General features: G+C 44.0%; 1 pseudogene; it reads left to right on the top strand.

Moving 5' to 3' along the window:
- LOC141075001 (cytosol aminopeptidase-like) overlaps positions 1–16367 on the top strand; it is a 46717-nt pseudogene that overhangs the window by 17682 nt on the left and 12668 nt on the right.

Raw genomic sequence — 16367 nt, 5'->3', positions numbered from 1 at the left:
GCGGCCTGTAGTAAATGCCTACAATGGTGTCCTTTCCATTGTTCTGTCCTTGTATTCTTACCCAAACAGTTTCCACAGAACTCCCAGTCTCTGAAGCTTCAATCTCTGTGCAGATATACGCGTTTCTAACATACAATGCAACACCCCCTCCTCGTTTATCAAGTCTGTTTCTTGCAAATAAGTTGTATCCTTCTAGTCTTGTATTCCAATCATGTGTATTGTCCCACCAAGTTTCAGTGATTCCAATGACATCATATTTCTTTTCCTGTGTTAGTAGTTCCAATTCTCCTTGTTTGTTGCCCATGCTTTGTGCATTAGTATAGAAACATTTTAGTTTGTGATTGGTTTCTCTTTCTCCAATATTTTTATTAATTATATTCTTTCGTCTTTGTTCTTCCTTTCCACTTCTAATAGCAGAGTTCTCAATAGCATTTGTCAGGTGTATGGCTTTTTCTGGTCTTTTGCTTCCCTTCCCATGTTGTTCTAGTTTAAAGCTCTCCTTACAAGTGTAGCAAGGCGACTTCCAAATACATGCTTTCCAGTCTTCGTAAGGTGCACCCCATCTCTAGCAAGTAGTCCATCGTATAAGTAGTTCACTCCGTGATCCAGAAATCCAAATCGTTGCTGACGGCACCATCGACGTAGCCAGTTGTTCACCTGCAGAATCTTATTCCACCTCCTTGTTCCATGGCCATCCACTGGGAGGATGGAAGAGAAGACCACCTGCGCTCCCAGTTCTTTCACTTTCTTGCCTAAGTCTTCAAAGTCTCTGCAGATGGTTTCCAGGTCGTTTCTTGCGGTGTCATTTGTCCCCACATGTAGTAGCAGGAATGGGAAGTCATCTGTAGGTCTGAAGATTCCTGATATCCTGTCAGACACATCTTTAATTTTTTTAAAGATTTTTAGGTGAAATACTTTGCTTCAAACACAACCAGGAACACAATTGTGGCAAAAAGCTAAAATTTACCCACAGTTATATACCTAGTTTTGAATACCTTTTTACCTTTTAAATACCCTGTATTTAACCTTTTTGGCCGCAGAAAGAAATGACAGACAACCAGTGTAAAATAATTTAACTTTTATTGAAAAATGTTTTTTTTAGTAAACTGTTTTTAAATTTTAATAAACTTTTTTAATAAAGCTTTGAAACCATAAAACTGGTCATTTTTATTAAAATACACATATTATAAATCTGTGTAGTGTGGGGTGGAAATACTGCTGGAGGGGCTGCGGGACACTTCGACACTGGGAGTGTGGAGAGAGGACTGGGATCGTGGTGGGGAAGGAACAGTTAGAGGTGAAGGTGTGGAAAAAGCTACAGAATGGGTGGACATGTGGGAGGCAGAAGAGGTGGTGGGCGGTGGAGTGGAGGATTGGGCAGGGACTGTAGGAGCAGATGATGTTGATGGCAAGTTGTATGGGGAAGGAGTTTGGTATGGGGCAGGTTGCTGGAAGTGGGGAGGTTGCTGGTACTGGGGAGGTTGCTGGTACTGGGGAGGTGGATGGTATGTAATAGGAGGGGGAGGATGGAAAGTGGCTGGAGGGGGTGCAGGTGGAGGAACTACTGGGGTGGGAGGAGGAGGTTGGGAGGTAACGTGCTGGAGAGCACCGTGGCATGAATGCATTACATGCATCTGCTGGGTAGGAGATAGCGTTTCCATGCGCTCCACAACAGACCTGAAAAAGGTGTGGTTTGGCGAAGATCTTGCTTCTGAATGCATGGTTTGCAGAAGTGTCTTCACCTCCAGAATGCTGGAGTTGATCTGCTGAAAGCCTGAGGAGATTTGCTCTGACAAGACTTTTAGACAGTTCTGGAAAGATTCATTCAGATGCAAGAACTCTGGCGCATAAGTCTTTTCCTGACCCCTCTGCCGCTGCCGCCCAGTACCCGCAGGTGTACTAGAGGTGGCAGGGGCAGAAGGGTGGGGTAAAGGGAAAGCGATCTCCTCACCAGCAGCTTCATGTAATGTAGGCGGCCACGATGCTCCTGTGCTGGTGGATGGGACAGAGGGGTCGAATGTGTTGGAAGGCTGTGAAGGTGCAGATGTACCGGGGCGGTCGAAGTGTCCCTCGGTGCCGGTCTCCTCAGGGATCTCCTCAGTAGGGTCCAACCGTGCAGGCTCCCGAGTGCTGCTCACCGTGCTGTGGAATAAAGAGAAAAAAAAACAATTAAAATAGTGACATGGTATGGCCCTGGCTGAAAAAAAATTGTTACATCTAAACATTTTTTTTTCACATGTGGTGTGTAATATTTACCTTCTGGTGACCATTGTATCCTGGAGGAACGACAGGGCTTGTGCGTACTTGTACTTGCTCCTGCGTCCTCCAGATCCACTCGGGGCCCGCATCTCTTTATTGAACTCCTTCTTGAAACGATCCCTCACAGACCGCCACCGCTTCACAATTCTGTCCCCTGAAACGAGAAAGGACAAAGTGGTTAGTATACAACATCAGTGTTTCCCAAACTCCAGTCCTCATGGTCCCCAGGGGTCATGTTTTCAGGATTTCCATAGTAAATAGAAATCCTGAACACATGATCCGTGGGGACCACGAGGACTGTTGTTCGGGAAACACTGGTTTACATCAAGCAACCGGTACTGTATATACTTACGCTCTTTAATCTGGGCCCGAGCATCGAGGTCCTCCCAGCGGTCCACAAGGAGCGAACAGATTTCCTCCCAGAGTCGTCGGGTAACGATCAGGTCAGCGTGGCGTCGGTCAGCCATATTCCAGAGCGGCTCCCTTTCTCTGACGAGATCGATGAGGTGGTCCACATCGAGTCCTCCATCCTCACCGTCAGAGTCGGGACCACGCTGTGAAGGCTGTTAAAGAAAAAGACAAAAATAACATAATTGGCCTCCACAAAAGAAATGAAATAAAAAGTGCAAAAAAAAAAAAGCAAAAATATTTATACTTACACGCTGGTGACCGCCGCGTTGCTGTCGCCGACGACCCTGGGAGGCACTGCGAGAACCTCTTGACCGAGCACCAGATTGGGAAGACTAGAGAAGAAAACAAAAAATGTTATTTCTTAGGATGTAGGCATTTGTTTGCTGTGTGTGGTCTGCAGAACATTGTTTTCTATGTGTTGTGTGTAGTGTGATGTTGTGTTTCTGCGTTTGATGCCAAAAACTTACCAATTGTGAGCCCACTCCAGGTGTCTGTCCACCCCTTCCTTCTTTTTCTGGGAGCTCCTCTTCAGCTTGTGATTCCTGTTTTGAAATAAAAGGCAATGAATACACATATATTCCAGAGATGATGGATTTTGGAAATAAAAACTTACCGTCAAACGCTGACGATGAGAGGGAGGGCTCCCAGAAGAAGATGTGCTGTCTTCCTGCTGGCCAGACTCCATGGCTGTGGGTGGTGTTGCTGCTGCCAGTGCTGCTGCTGCAACTCTTGGGCGGCTGTTGAATAAAGAGAAACAAAGGGCCAATGAATATCTTGATATTCCATGGCCCTAGTTTGGAGGAATGGGGGATTTGATAATTACCGTCTCTCATCTGCTGCTGGACTCCCCTCCTCAGCATGTTCCATTTGCTGCTCCATTTGGCGTGGTGGTGGTGCTGATGGTGCTGCTGCAGTGGTCTCCTGCCTTCTCCTGCGCCTGGTTGCTGTCTTGGGTGGCATGTTGGGTGTGGCTGAGGGTCCCACTGTCTTGCTTTTATATATGTGTCTTGTGGGCAGAGCTACTGAGCATGCTCAGACCAAAAAAAACGGATCCGGCCACCGGATCCGGCTGTCGCCGAATCCGGCGCATTGCGGCGCTCATAGGCTTTCATTGTGTGAAAAAGCCGGACGCGCCGGATCCGGCGTGTCCGGCTTTTTCGCCGGAGACAAAAAACGTTACAGTAGCCGTTTTTCCAGACGCCGGATTGAGACACATTGCCAAATCCGGCGAAAACCGGATGAAACGCATGGCCATCCGGCGCGATCCGGCGCAAATGCAAGTCAATGGGGGGAAACCGGATCCGGCATTGCATTTCGCCGAATCCGGTTTTTGTCAAAAGCGCCGGATCGCGCCTGACAGCGAAAACCTGATGTGTGAAAGAGGCCTTAGTGTTTTTTTGTGCAGCGCATCGTGCCCAATACAAACGCATACAAAAAACGCATGATGTGTTTTTGCATGCGTTTGCGTTTTTTTTGCGCATTCGTTCTCTAGGGGTTAAAACCAGTTTCTACACATATTTACCCCAAAAACGCATGCGCACGAAAACACAGACGAACGCATGTCCATGCACACACCTGCATTCCCATAGACTGTAATGCGTTATTTTGTCACATTCTGTGCGCATGCGTGTTTTTACGCCTTTCAGCAGACCAAAAAATGCAACAGGTTGCGTCGGGCGCGCCTAGGCGCACACGGCGAAAAAACGCGTGTGCACGAAAATGCGTATGAACGCGTGCAAACGCAAGACCATGCGCGCGCCATGTTAAACATAGGTAGGCATGCCCATGGACACGCACGTTGTGCTGCGCAAAAAATGCTAATGTAAAACCAGCCTAAAGTGGACTGACCCTGCCAATGTGTGAGAGGTCAGCAGTGAGTCCGTGTACGGGGGTCTATGACAGGTCAGACACCTGTTTAAAAGCATCAACCCTTTTGTTCTCCATGGAGATGAGCTGACGCTGGAGGAGTCCGACAGCGGCCCCCCCATAGAGAACACAGGAACACTCGGCCATGTAGTGAGGGGTCTGGTGCCTTAGCAGTCAGCCGGACATCTATTGCGTGTGGGGGCTTTACCTGCCCTGACTTCTGACTGTTTGTTGCTTTCCCACCCAGCGGGCTGTAGGCACATGCAGGATTTGGAGATTGCACATGTTGACGTTGACCCCTGCAGAGACGCTCAGGCCGCGGCAGAAGGGGCCGTTCTGGGGTTATATGAATATGATGAGCTTAAGGCCAAAAAGAAGAAAAAAGTCTCAACAATGCCGTATGGAAGGTAGAGTTTATTTTATTCCACTATATAGCGCCATTAATTCCGCAGCACTTTACAGACATCATCCCTGTCCCCAATGGGGATCACAATCTAGATTCCATATCAGTCTGTCTTTGGAGTGTGGGAGGAAACCCACAAAAACACTGGGAGAACATGCAAGCTCCTTACAGATGTTATTGGCGGGATTCAACCCAGGACCCCAGTGCTGCAAAGCAAGTGTTACACACTGAGCCACAGAAACCTTTCCTGCAAAGGCTCAGTAAGCTCTTCACATCTACAGTGCCTTGCAAAAGTATTCGGCCCCCTGGAACTTTTCAACCTTTTCCCACATATCATGCTTCAAACATAAAGATATCAAATGTAAATTTTTGATGAAGAATCAACAACAAGTGGAACACAATTGTGAAGTTGAATGAAATTTATTGGTTATTTTGAATTTGTGGAAATTCAAAAACTGAAAAGTGGGGCGTGCAATATTATTCAGCCCCTTTACTTTCAGTGCAGCAAACTAACTCCAGAAGTTCATTGTGGATCTCTGAGTGATCCAATGTTGTCCTAAATGACTAATGATGATAAATATAATCCACCTGTGTGTAATCAAGTCTCCGTATAAATGCACCTGCTCTGTGATAGTCTCAGGGTTCTGTTTGAAGCACAGAGAGCATCATGAAGACCAAGGAACACAACAGGCAGGTCCGTGATACTGTTGTGGAGAAGTTTAAAGCCGGATTTGGATACAAAATGATTTTAAAAACTTTAAACATCCCAAGGAGCCCTGTGCAAGCGATCATATTGAAATGGAAGGAGTATCATACCACTGCAAATCTACCAAGACCCGACTGTCTCTCTAGACTTTCATCTCATACAAGGAGAAGACGGATCAGAGATGCAGCCAAGAGGCCCATGATCACTCTGGATGAACTGCAGAGATCTACAGCTGAGGTAGGACAGTCTGTCCATAGGACAACAGTCGTACACTGCATAAATCTGGCCTTTATGGACGAGTAGCAAGAAAGCCATTTATCAAAGATATCCATAAAGAGTGTCATTTAAAGTTTGCAACAAGCCACCTGGGAGACACACCAAACATGTGGAAGAAGGTGCTCTGGTCAGATGAAACCAAAATCGAACTTTTTTGCAACAATGGCAAACGATATGTTTGGCGTAAAGGCAACACAGCTCATCACCCTGAACACACCATCCCCACTGCCAAACATAGTGGTGGCAGCATCATGGTTTGGGCCTGCTTTTCTTCAGCAGGGACAGGGAGGAAGGTTAAAATTGATGGGAAGATGGATGGAGCCAAACATAGGACCATTCTTGAAGAAAACCTGTTTGAGTCTGCAAAAGACCTTAGACTGGGATGGGAGATTTGTCTTCCAACAAGACAATGATCCCAAACATAAAGCAAAATCTACAATGGAATGGTTCACAAATAATCGTATCCAGGTGTTAGAATGGCCAAGTCACAGTCCAGACCTGAATCCAATCGAGAATCTGTGGAAAGAGCTGAAAACTGCTGTTCACAAACGATCTCCATCAAACCTCACTGAGCTCGAGCTGTTTGCCAAGGAAGAATGGGCAAGAATTTCAGTCTTTCGATGTACAAAACTGATAGAGACATACCCCAAGCGAGTTGCAGCTGTAATCGCAGCAAAAGGTGGCGCAACAAAGTGTTACATTAAAGGGGCCGAATAATATTGCACGCCCCACTTTTCAGTTTTTGAATTTCCACAAAAATTTAAAATAACCAATACATTTCATTCAACTTCACAATTGTGTCCCACTTGTTGTTGTTTCTTCACCAAAAATTTACATTTGGTATCTTTATGTTTGAAGTATGATATGTGGGAAAAGGCTGAAAAGTTCCAGGGGGCCGAATACTTTCGCAAGGCACTGTATGTTCTCTGGGCGCTCAACACTGCGAGTCAAGTGCAGGAACATCATAATTGTGCTGCAACGTCTGTGCCGCTATAGGAAAAGCACCGGATTAACTGTACCCCACATGGAATGACACTTTTATAGCATTTTGCATAATGTTTCCCAAGACGTTTGCAGTAAACGTGTTCCAGAATTAGCTGCATTGTCGAAAATCTATATATATTTATCACAGTATTAAAAGGGAATCCATCAGCAGGTTTTGGTATGTAATCTGAGAGCAGCATACTATAGGGACTGATTCCGGCGATGTGTCACTTGATCAGCTGCTTGCTGTAGTTTCAATACAATCATTGTTTTATCAGCAAAGAGATGATCATTGGGGGACTGGATGTAGCGTGCCAGGCAGTCCAGCTAATCTGTGTAATCTCCACCACTGATTGGCAGCTTTTTGCCTATACACAGTAAGTTGCCAGTCAGGGATGTGGGTGGGATTATACACAGCTCAGGGTTCACAGCGCTATTACATCTGCAGCAGAGACCAGGGATTTTATGAGGTAGTATGCTTATCATATCTTATAAATAAGATATCTAGTACTTCACACGCCTCCTGATGAAGTACTGGATGAAACGTACGTTGGGGCGGTGGGAACGCTTTAACAAGTAGGACCTTTTATGTAAGTAATGCTTCCATGCTGTAAGCTATTTGGCTTGAACTGTTGGATGTTTTGCCCCTTGTACCGTTGTCTATGCTGCTTTATAAGATACAGTTAGGTCCATATATATTTGGACAGAGACAATATTTTTCTAATTTTGGTTCTAGACATTACCACAATGAATTTCAAACAAAACAATTCAGATGCAGTTGAAGTTCAGACTTTCAGCTTTCATTTGAGGGTATCCACATTAAAATTGGATGAAGGGTTTAGGAGTTTCAGCTCCTTAACATGTGCCACCCTGTTTTTAAAGGGACCAAAAGTAATTGGACAGAATAAATAATTGTAAATAAAATGTTCATTTCTAGTACTTGGTTGAAAACCCTTTGATGGCAATGACTGCCTGAAGTCTTGAACTCATGGACATCACCAGACGCTGTGTTTCCTCCTCTTTGATGCTCTGCCAGGCCTTCACTGCGGTGGTTTTCAGTTGCTGTTTGTTTGTGGGCCTTTCTGTCTGAAGTTTAGTCTTTAACAAGTGAAATGCATGCTCAATTGGGTTGAGATCAGGTGACTGACTTGGCCATTCAAGAATATTTCACTTCTTTGCTTTAATAAACTCCTGGGTTGCTTTGGCTTTATGTTTTGGGTCATTGTCCATCTGTAGTATGAAACGACGACCAATCAGTTTGGCTGCATTTGGCTGGATCTGAGCACACAGTATGGCTCTGAATACCTCAGAATTCATTCGGCTGCTTCTGTCCTGTGTCACATCATCAATAAACACTAGTGACCCAGTGCCACTGGCAGCCATGCATGCCCAAGCCATCACACTGCCTCCGCCGTGTTTTACAGATGATGTGGCATGCTTTGGATCATGAGCTGTACCACGCCTTCGCCATACTTTTCTCTTTCCATCATTCTGGTAGAGGTTGATCTTGTTTTCATCTGTCCAAAGAATGTTCTTCCAGAACTGTGCTGGCTTTTTTAGATGTTTTTTTAGCAAAGTCCAGTCTAGCCTTTTTATTCTTGATGCTTATGAGTGGCTTGCACCGTGCAGTGAACCCTCTGTATTTACTTTCATGCAGTCTTCTCTTTATGGTAGATTTGGATATTGATACGCCTACCTCCTGGAGAGTGTTGGTCACTTGGTTGGCTGTTGTGAAGGGGTTTCTCTTCACCATGGAGATTATTCTGCGATCATCCACCACTGTTGTCTTCCATGGCGCCCAGGTCTTTTTGCATTGATGAGTTCACCAGTGCTTTCTTTCTTTCTCAGGATGTACCAAACTGTAGATTTTGCCACTCCTAATGTTGTAGCAATTTCTCGGATGGGTTTTTTCTGTTTTTGCAGCTTAAGGATGGCTTGTTTCACCTGCATGGAGAGCTCCTTTGACCGCTGTTTCCTTCACAGCAAAACCTTCCAAATGCAAGCACCACACCTCAAATCAACTCCAGGCCTTTTATCTGCTTAATTGAGAATGACATAATGAAGGGATTACCCACACCTGTCCAAGAAATAGCCTTGGAGTCAATTGTCCAATTTCTTTTGGTCCCTTTGAAAACAGGGTGGCACATGTTAAGGAGCTGAAACTCCTAAACCCTTCATCCAATTTTAATGTGGATACCCTCAAATGAAAGCTGAAAGTCTGAACTTCAACTGCATCTGAATTGTTTTGTTTAAAATTCATTGTGGTAATGTCTAGAACCAAAACTAGAAAAATGTTGTCTCTGTCCAAATATATATGGACCTAACTGTATGATAAGCGTACTACCTCATGTCACCGGTACTTTATAGCGTCCCCACTATTGACTGTCCAGTAGTTCCTTTGTTCTTCTTTTGTTGTGTCAATTTTAACATGTATAATAATAATAATAATAATAATAATAATAATAATAGTAATAATAATAAATAATAAACATTTTAAGGCTGGGTGCCCACGTTGCATTTTTGTATGCGTTTCCGCAGCGTTTGTGCCGGCTCAGACGCTGCAGAAATGCTTACAAGATGCTTCTAATTCATTTGCATGCATTTTTGGCTTTTTGTGCCAATGCATGCGTTTTTAACCGCTCAGGAATCGCTTAGCAGCTAAAAACGCAGCATGCTCATTAATTCCCGCATTGCTCAGCGTTTTTAGCCATCCCCAATGATCCCAGAAATCGCGTGTCAAAAAAACACGTCAAAAACGCGTCAAATCGCGGAAAAAGACGCGCGTTTTCTGGGAAAGGGGATCCTTTTCCTGAGCGTTTAAAAACGCTAGCGTGGGCACATAGCCTAAAAGTATATACTCCTTGGTTATTTTCCCGTATTTTTGTTTTTTGTTTTTTGTGTGTGCGCAAATGTGATAACATTCAGCAAAATTGTCACATTATTGTACATATGGCACAAATATTGGGATAACAATATAATAAGTATACATTGGAAATCGTCCTAATGTAAAAATAAGGAAATATTGGTGGCAGATTAGTACTTCAGTTGTATAGTATTAGTGGTGATGTGGAGAATGCGGTTGCAATCTTACTCTTACACAGGTACATCTTTTGTTATTGTATCTTTTTTTTTTTTCTTCCCTTTTTTTGCGTATTTGCTGCATATTAGAAAATCTGTGGACGGCTTCCATAAAGTTGGAAAAAAAATCATCTTTGTATCTAGCCTGCAGTGTGTTTACCCAGAATGATTTGTTCTATTTAGTGAAGAACTAGATGCCTGGCAAAAAGGAGTTTCCTACGCGAAGGGGCAGAACTTGGCTCGTTACTTGATGGAATCTCCAGCGAATTATGTGACTCCGTCAAAGTTTGCTGAGATAATTCAACAAAAGACTGGAGCATTGGGGGACGGGGTTAAGGTGCTCACTAGGTAAGACTGCGGACATATCTGCTGTAAATATTGCAGAAAGGATGAGATATGAGATGAAGTGTTTCGCAAGAAATGCTTCTTCCAGGGGATATTCTAAATGTATTAATACAACCACCCCATCATTCTCTGCAGTATACCTTTCTTGTATGTATTTCATGTTTTGAGTTTTTTCTTTTTTGGGCTTTTTTTGTGCAATTTAGAACTCTTGTAACTAGGACTGAATTTTGGTTATTTGAATACATACAATGTTGCATTTTTTTTAACCAGTAGACTATAGTTACAGCGACTGTATGCCATGCAGTGATATGCTTCCACTTTGGTTTCCTAGATCAAAGTCCTGGATAGAAGAGCAACAAATGGGAGCGTTTTTAAGTGTGGCCAAAGGATCTGATGAGCCGCCGGTGTTCCTGGAAATCCATTATACTGGCAGCCGTGATCCTAACGAGCCTCCTCTTGTGTTTGTGGGGAAAGGAGTTACTTTTGACAGGTCAGAGACACATCACGTACGGTATGACATTGGGTTGCACAACCTTTGAAAACACTTGCTGACTACTATTGGACAGTATGGAGGTTTTTTTACTTGTGTGTACCTAGATGATGGAAGCAATGTATTACTACTAGCACAGTCCCTGCCCCGGGCAGCAACTATCAGCTGGGCGCACATCCTCCTGATGAATATGTGCAGACTAAAACTACAGAGCATTTTGTGCCTTGTTGAAAGTACCACTGACCCCAAAATGTCTCTTTTTCTAAGTGGTGGGATTTCCTTGAAGCCATCATCTGGAATGGATGCAATGAGAGCGGATATGGGTGGTGCAGCGACGGTCTGTTCTGCCATCTTGACTGCTGCGACTCTCAAATTACCCATTAATCTCATTGGTAAGTAAGTGTGGTTATCCCCAAAAATTATCAGATGCACTTTTTAGTAAGAAAAACTTACTACTAAAAAGTGTGTGTCTTAAATTCCGGAGGAAGCTTCCTGTGATGGAGGAGAACGCAAACTCTAGTGGTTCACGAGCGACCCCGTACAAAGAACTGGCTCTGTGAACGAAGAGAGCCAGCATCCCAGTGAGGGCCACCTGAAGTCTCTGAATGGCTCTCACTGGGGGTAAAATTACAGTGTTTGGTGGCTGAAACCCTGCCAGCAGTTGTATTGGTTGGCTACACGTTTGCGGGGTTTCGGCAGTATAAAGTCCATTTTAAATGTGTGTATGTGTCCTCTAGAGTGATCTCACATTTAATTGGGATCCAAAGGAGCCCTGCTCTCTTTGAGCGAAGCCAAATTATCCAGGTCACCCGAAATAGTCAGACTGCCCATTACTAGACACCGCATCCTTTCCAATCACTGTGTGTCTATAAATGTGCAAATGTAGCGAGCAGTGTGCATCTATAAATGTGCAAATGTAGCAGAGCTGTGTGCATCTATAAATGTGCAAATGTAGCGAGCAGTGTGCATCTATAAATGTGCAAATGTAGCAGAGCTGTGTGCATCTATAAATGTGGAAATGTAGCAGAGCTGTGTGCATCTATAAATGTGCAAATGTAGCGAGCAGTGTGCATCTATAAATGTGCAAATGTAGCAGAGCTGTGTGCATCTATAAATGTGGAAATGTACACAGAGCTGTGTGCATCTATAAATGTGGAAATGTAGCAGAGCTGTGTGCATCTATAAATGTGCAAATGTAGCAGAGCTGTGTGCATCTATAAATGTGGAAATGTAGCAGAGCTGTGTGCATCTATAAATGTGGAAATGTAGCAGAGCTGTGTGCATCTATAAATGTGCAAATGTAGCAGAGCTGTGTGCATCTATAAATGTGCCCATGTAGCAGAGCTGTGTGCAACTATAAATGTGGAAATGTAGCAGAGCTGTGTGCAACTATAAATGTGCAAATGTAGTGAGCTGTGTGCATCTATAAATGTGCAAATGTAGCAGAGCTGTGTGCAACTATAAATGTGCAAATGTAGCAGAGCTGTGTGCAACTATAAATGTGCAAATGTAGCAGAGCTGTGTGCAACTATAAATGTGGAAATGTAGCAGAACTGTGTGCAACTATAAATGTGCAAATGTAGTGAGCTGTGTGCATCAATAAATGAGCAAATGTAGCAGAGCTGTGTGCAACTATAAATGTGGAAATGTAGCAGAGCTGTGTGCAACTATAAATGTGCAAATGTAGCGAGCTGTGTGCATCTATAAATGTGATACGGCACAGACTTGAAAATCCACCAATAATAGAAAACAGCAAAAGAGCAAAAAGGTTTACCCGTCCAGGCATCCAGACAAATGCAGTCAGGATGCAGTGGACCCATATAATTAAGATGGCCAAAATATCAGCTTAGGATTTAGTGTTGGGTACCCGTAAACGTGGAGATTTTTGACGCAGGTTACGGGCTCGCGTATTTTGGCCAAAATGTCAGCCAATGCTCCACATTTTTTAATGTGTTTTTTGCACTTTTTATTCAGGGTGCACTTGGGCCCATTTGGTCTTGTAAACTGCGGTGTCTGTTCACATGGCATGCATTTTGATAGCGCTTGGCCAGCCCGCCTGAGCTCATAGAAGGGTGTCTCTACTAGGCTGGCCTGGATGCTGTGCATGGCCATAGTGTGAATAGCGCCGCATACAAGTGTTTTGTTGTGCATTAACATACCAGGCAACCGCCCCCTCCATGTATTGGTAGGCTGCGAGCGGTTGTTTCATCGGTATTCTTGCACCTGTGTTGCCATCTTAACCCGTTCACGACCCATGACGCCTACGTAGGCGTCATGAAAAGTCGTGCCCAAACGACCTATGACGCCTACGTATGCGTCATGCTATAAATAGCCCCCCTGCGGGTCGGGTGACCGGGGTCACTGAAAGGTCACCCGACCCGCACACAGAGGACACTCTACGGTTAATCCCAGGGGGCGTGGCTTAACCCCCACGTGCCTACGATCGCTCTGATTGGCTGTTAAAAGTGAAACAGCCAATCAGCGATTTGTAATATTTCACCAATGAAATTTGGTGAAATATTACAATCCAGCCATGGCCGATGCTGCAATAGCATCGGACATGGCTAGACACCGACACCCGACCCCCCCCACACCGACTGACCCCGGTCACCCGACCCGCAGGGGGGCTATTTATAGCATGACGCCTACGTAGGCATCATAGGTCGTTTGGGCACGACTTTTCATGACGCCTACGTAGGCGTCATGGGTCGTGAAGGGGTTAAGATGGCAACACAGGTGCAAGAATACCGATGAAACAACCGGTTGCCGCCGCCGTCATCATCTGCTCCCCCTCCCCTTCCTATCGCTCCCTCCCACCTTCCGATCCCCCCTGGGACCTCCGATGGTGCTCCCGGTGTCCCGCCGTGGCTCCCAGCGGCCCGCCATCTTGGAAAATGGCGGGCGCATGCGCAGTGCGCCTGCCATTGTCCAAGATGGCGGCGCCCATGAATTTGCCGGCTGCCCGTTCATTTTTCATTTTGATCACTGTGATACACTCTCACAGTGATCAAAATGAAAAAAAAGTAAATACACCCCCCTTTTATCACCCCCATAGCCAGGCGCAAATAATAAAATAAAAAAAATATTTTTTTTTTCCATTTAGGGTTCGAACTAGGGTTAGGGTTGTAATTAGGGTTATAGTTAGGGCTAGAATTAGGGTTAGGGCTAGAATTAGGGTTAGGGTTGGAATTAGGGTTATGGTTAGGACTAGGGTTAGGGTTGGAATTAGGGTTAAAATTAGGGTTAGGGTTGGAATTAGGGTTAGGGCTGGGATTAGGATTAGGCTTGTAGTTAGGGTTAGAGTTGGGATTAGGGTTAGGGGTGTGTTGGCGTTAGGGTTGTGGTTAGGGTTATGGTTGGGATTAGGGTTAGGGGTGTGTTGGGGTTAGAGTTGGAGTTAGAATTGAGGGGTTTCCACTGTTTAGGCACATCACGGGGTCTCCGAACGCGACATGGCGCCACGATTTATTCCAGCCAATTTTGCGTTCAAAATGTCAAACAGCGCTCTCTCCATTTCGAGCCCCGACGTGTGCCCAAACAGTTGTTTACCCCCCACATATGGGTATCAGCGTACTCAGGAAAAATTGCACAACAACTTTGGGGGTCTAATTTCTCCTGTTACCCTTGGGAAAATAAGAAATTGGGGGCTAAAAAAATGATTTTTATTTTCACGGCTCTGAGTTATAAACTTCGGTGAAGCATTTGGGGGTTCAAAGTGCTCACCACACATCTAGATAAGTTCCTTGGGTGGTCTAGTTTCCAAAATGGGGTCACTTGTGGGGGGTTTCCACTGTTTAGGCACATCAGAGGCTCTGCAAACGTAACATGATGCCCGCAGACTATTCCATCAAGTCAGTATTTCAAAACGTCACTACTTCCCTTCCAAGCCCCGACATGTGCCCAAACAGTGGTCCCTCCCCACATATTGGGTACCAGCGTACTCAGGACAAACCGGACAACAACTTTTGGTGTCCAATTTCTCCTGTTACTATTGTGAAAATAAAAAATAGCGGGCTAAAAAATCAAATCAAAAAATCAAAAAATTTTTGAGGAAAAAAAAATATTTTTATTTACACAGCTCTGCGTTATACACTTCTGTAAAGCACCTGGGGGGTTCAAAGTGCTCACTATGCATCTAGATAACTTCCTTAGGGGGTCTAGTTTCCAAAATGGGGTGATTTGTGGGGGAGCTCCAAAGTGTAGGCAGACAGGGCCTCTCCAAACACGACATGGTGTCCGCTAACGATTGGAGCTAATTTTCCATTCAAAAAGTCAAATGGCGCTCCTTCCCTTCTGAGCCCTGCCATGCGCCCAAACAGTGGTTCCCCCCCCCCACATATGGGGTGCCAGCGTACTCAGGACAAACTGAACAGCAACTTTAGGGGTCCAATTTATCCTGTTACCCTTGTGAAAATAAAAAATATCGGGCTAAAAAAATCATTTTGAGGAAAAAAAATGATTTTTTATTTTCATGGCTCTGCGTTTATAAACTTCTGTGAAGCACTTGGGGGTTCAAAGTGCTCACTACACATCTAGATAAGCTCCTTGGGGGTCTAGTTTCCAAAAGGGGGCATAATAGATGGCCATCTTGACTGGGGGCATAATAGATGGCAAACAGAAAAATATGATATCTAACATAGTATTTGACCAAAAAAGAGCGCCAAATGTTTTACCAGTATCTAGTGCATCACATAGCGACTATATTAGGCACCATGGATAAGTATCCAATAGCATAGGTGGATAAGGTAACCGCACATGCGCAAATGACCATAAAAAATTTATATACGGCCATCAAAGATGGAAACACACCTAATAGTAAGCGTAAAAAATACCAATGTATTTATATGAAAATTTATAGATTGTTACAAAGCATAAAAAATGATTAAACACAAGGGTTATAAGGATATAGGGTAACCCAACGTATTCCAGTCCTATACAGGTTTATGACAACAATATATATACCCCATGCATTAGTTTAGTCAAAAATTATAGCCATAAAAATGTACATAGTCCTATTATAATCTAAATGGAATAAGTTAGCCCAAAAATAATGCTATTACAATGAAATATAAAGAATAATCTCTATCAGCCGCATTATTATGCATTGCCCCCATATATATAACTACATATGCTTGTAAATAGAGGTGTATACAGCCATATATCAATGATCACCACATAGAAGTCCACCCATAAAAAATGGAAAAAAAATGGGCAACAAAGAGAACACATCTTCATCTTCTTGTACAGGAGAATGTTGATATATTCATAGAAGAGACGATCATATTTATCCAAAGCCTCCAGAAGATATTTCGGACCCAGACAACCCAACCAAAAAGATGCCAAATCTAAAAGACTAAAATAAAACAAAGTTAAAAAAGACACAACAAATGTCACTCCAGAAGTGTAACAGTACCACAACGGGGGAATAGGTGGAGGAGAAGAGGGAAAGATAAATGGAAAACTCACAAAAATGGAACGAATGAAAGACATTCGTTAAGGCCATATGGATGGACTGTTTTCAATTTCCAAATCCATTTAGCTTCTAATTG

The sequence above is a fragment of the Dendrobates tinctorius genome, unplaced genomic scaffold (genome assembly GCF_039654945.1).
Source record: "Dendrobates tinctorius isolate UK_male_01 unplaced genomic scaffold, ASM3965494v1 ptg000347l, whole genome shotgun sequence".
NCBI classification, from domain to species: Eukaryota; Metazoa; Chordata; class Amphibia; order Anura; family Dendrobatidae; genus Dendrobates; species Dendrobates tinctorius.
The sequence above is the reverse complement of the archived record's forward strand: the minus strand, read 5'-3'. Positions and strand labels throughout refer to the sequence as shown.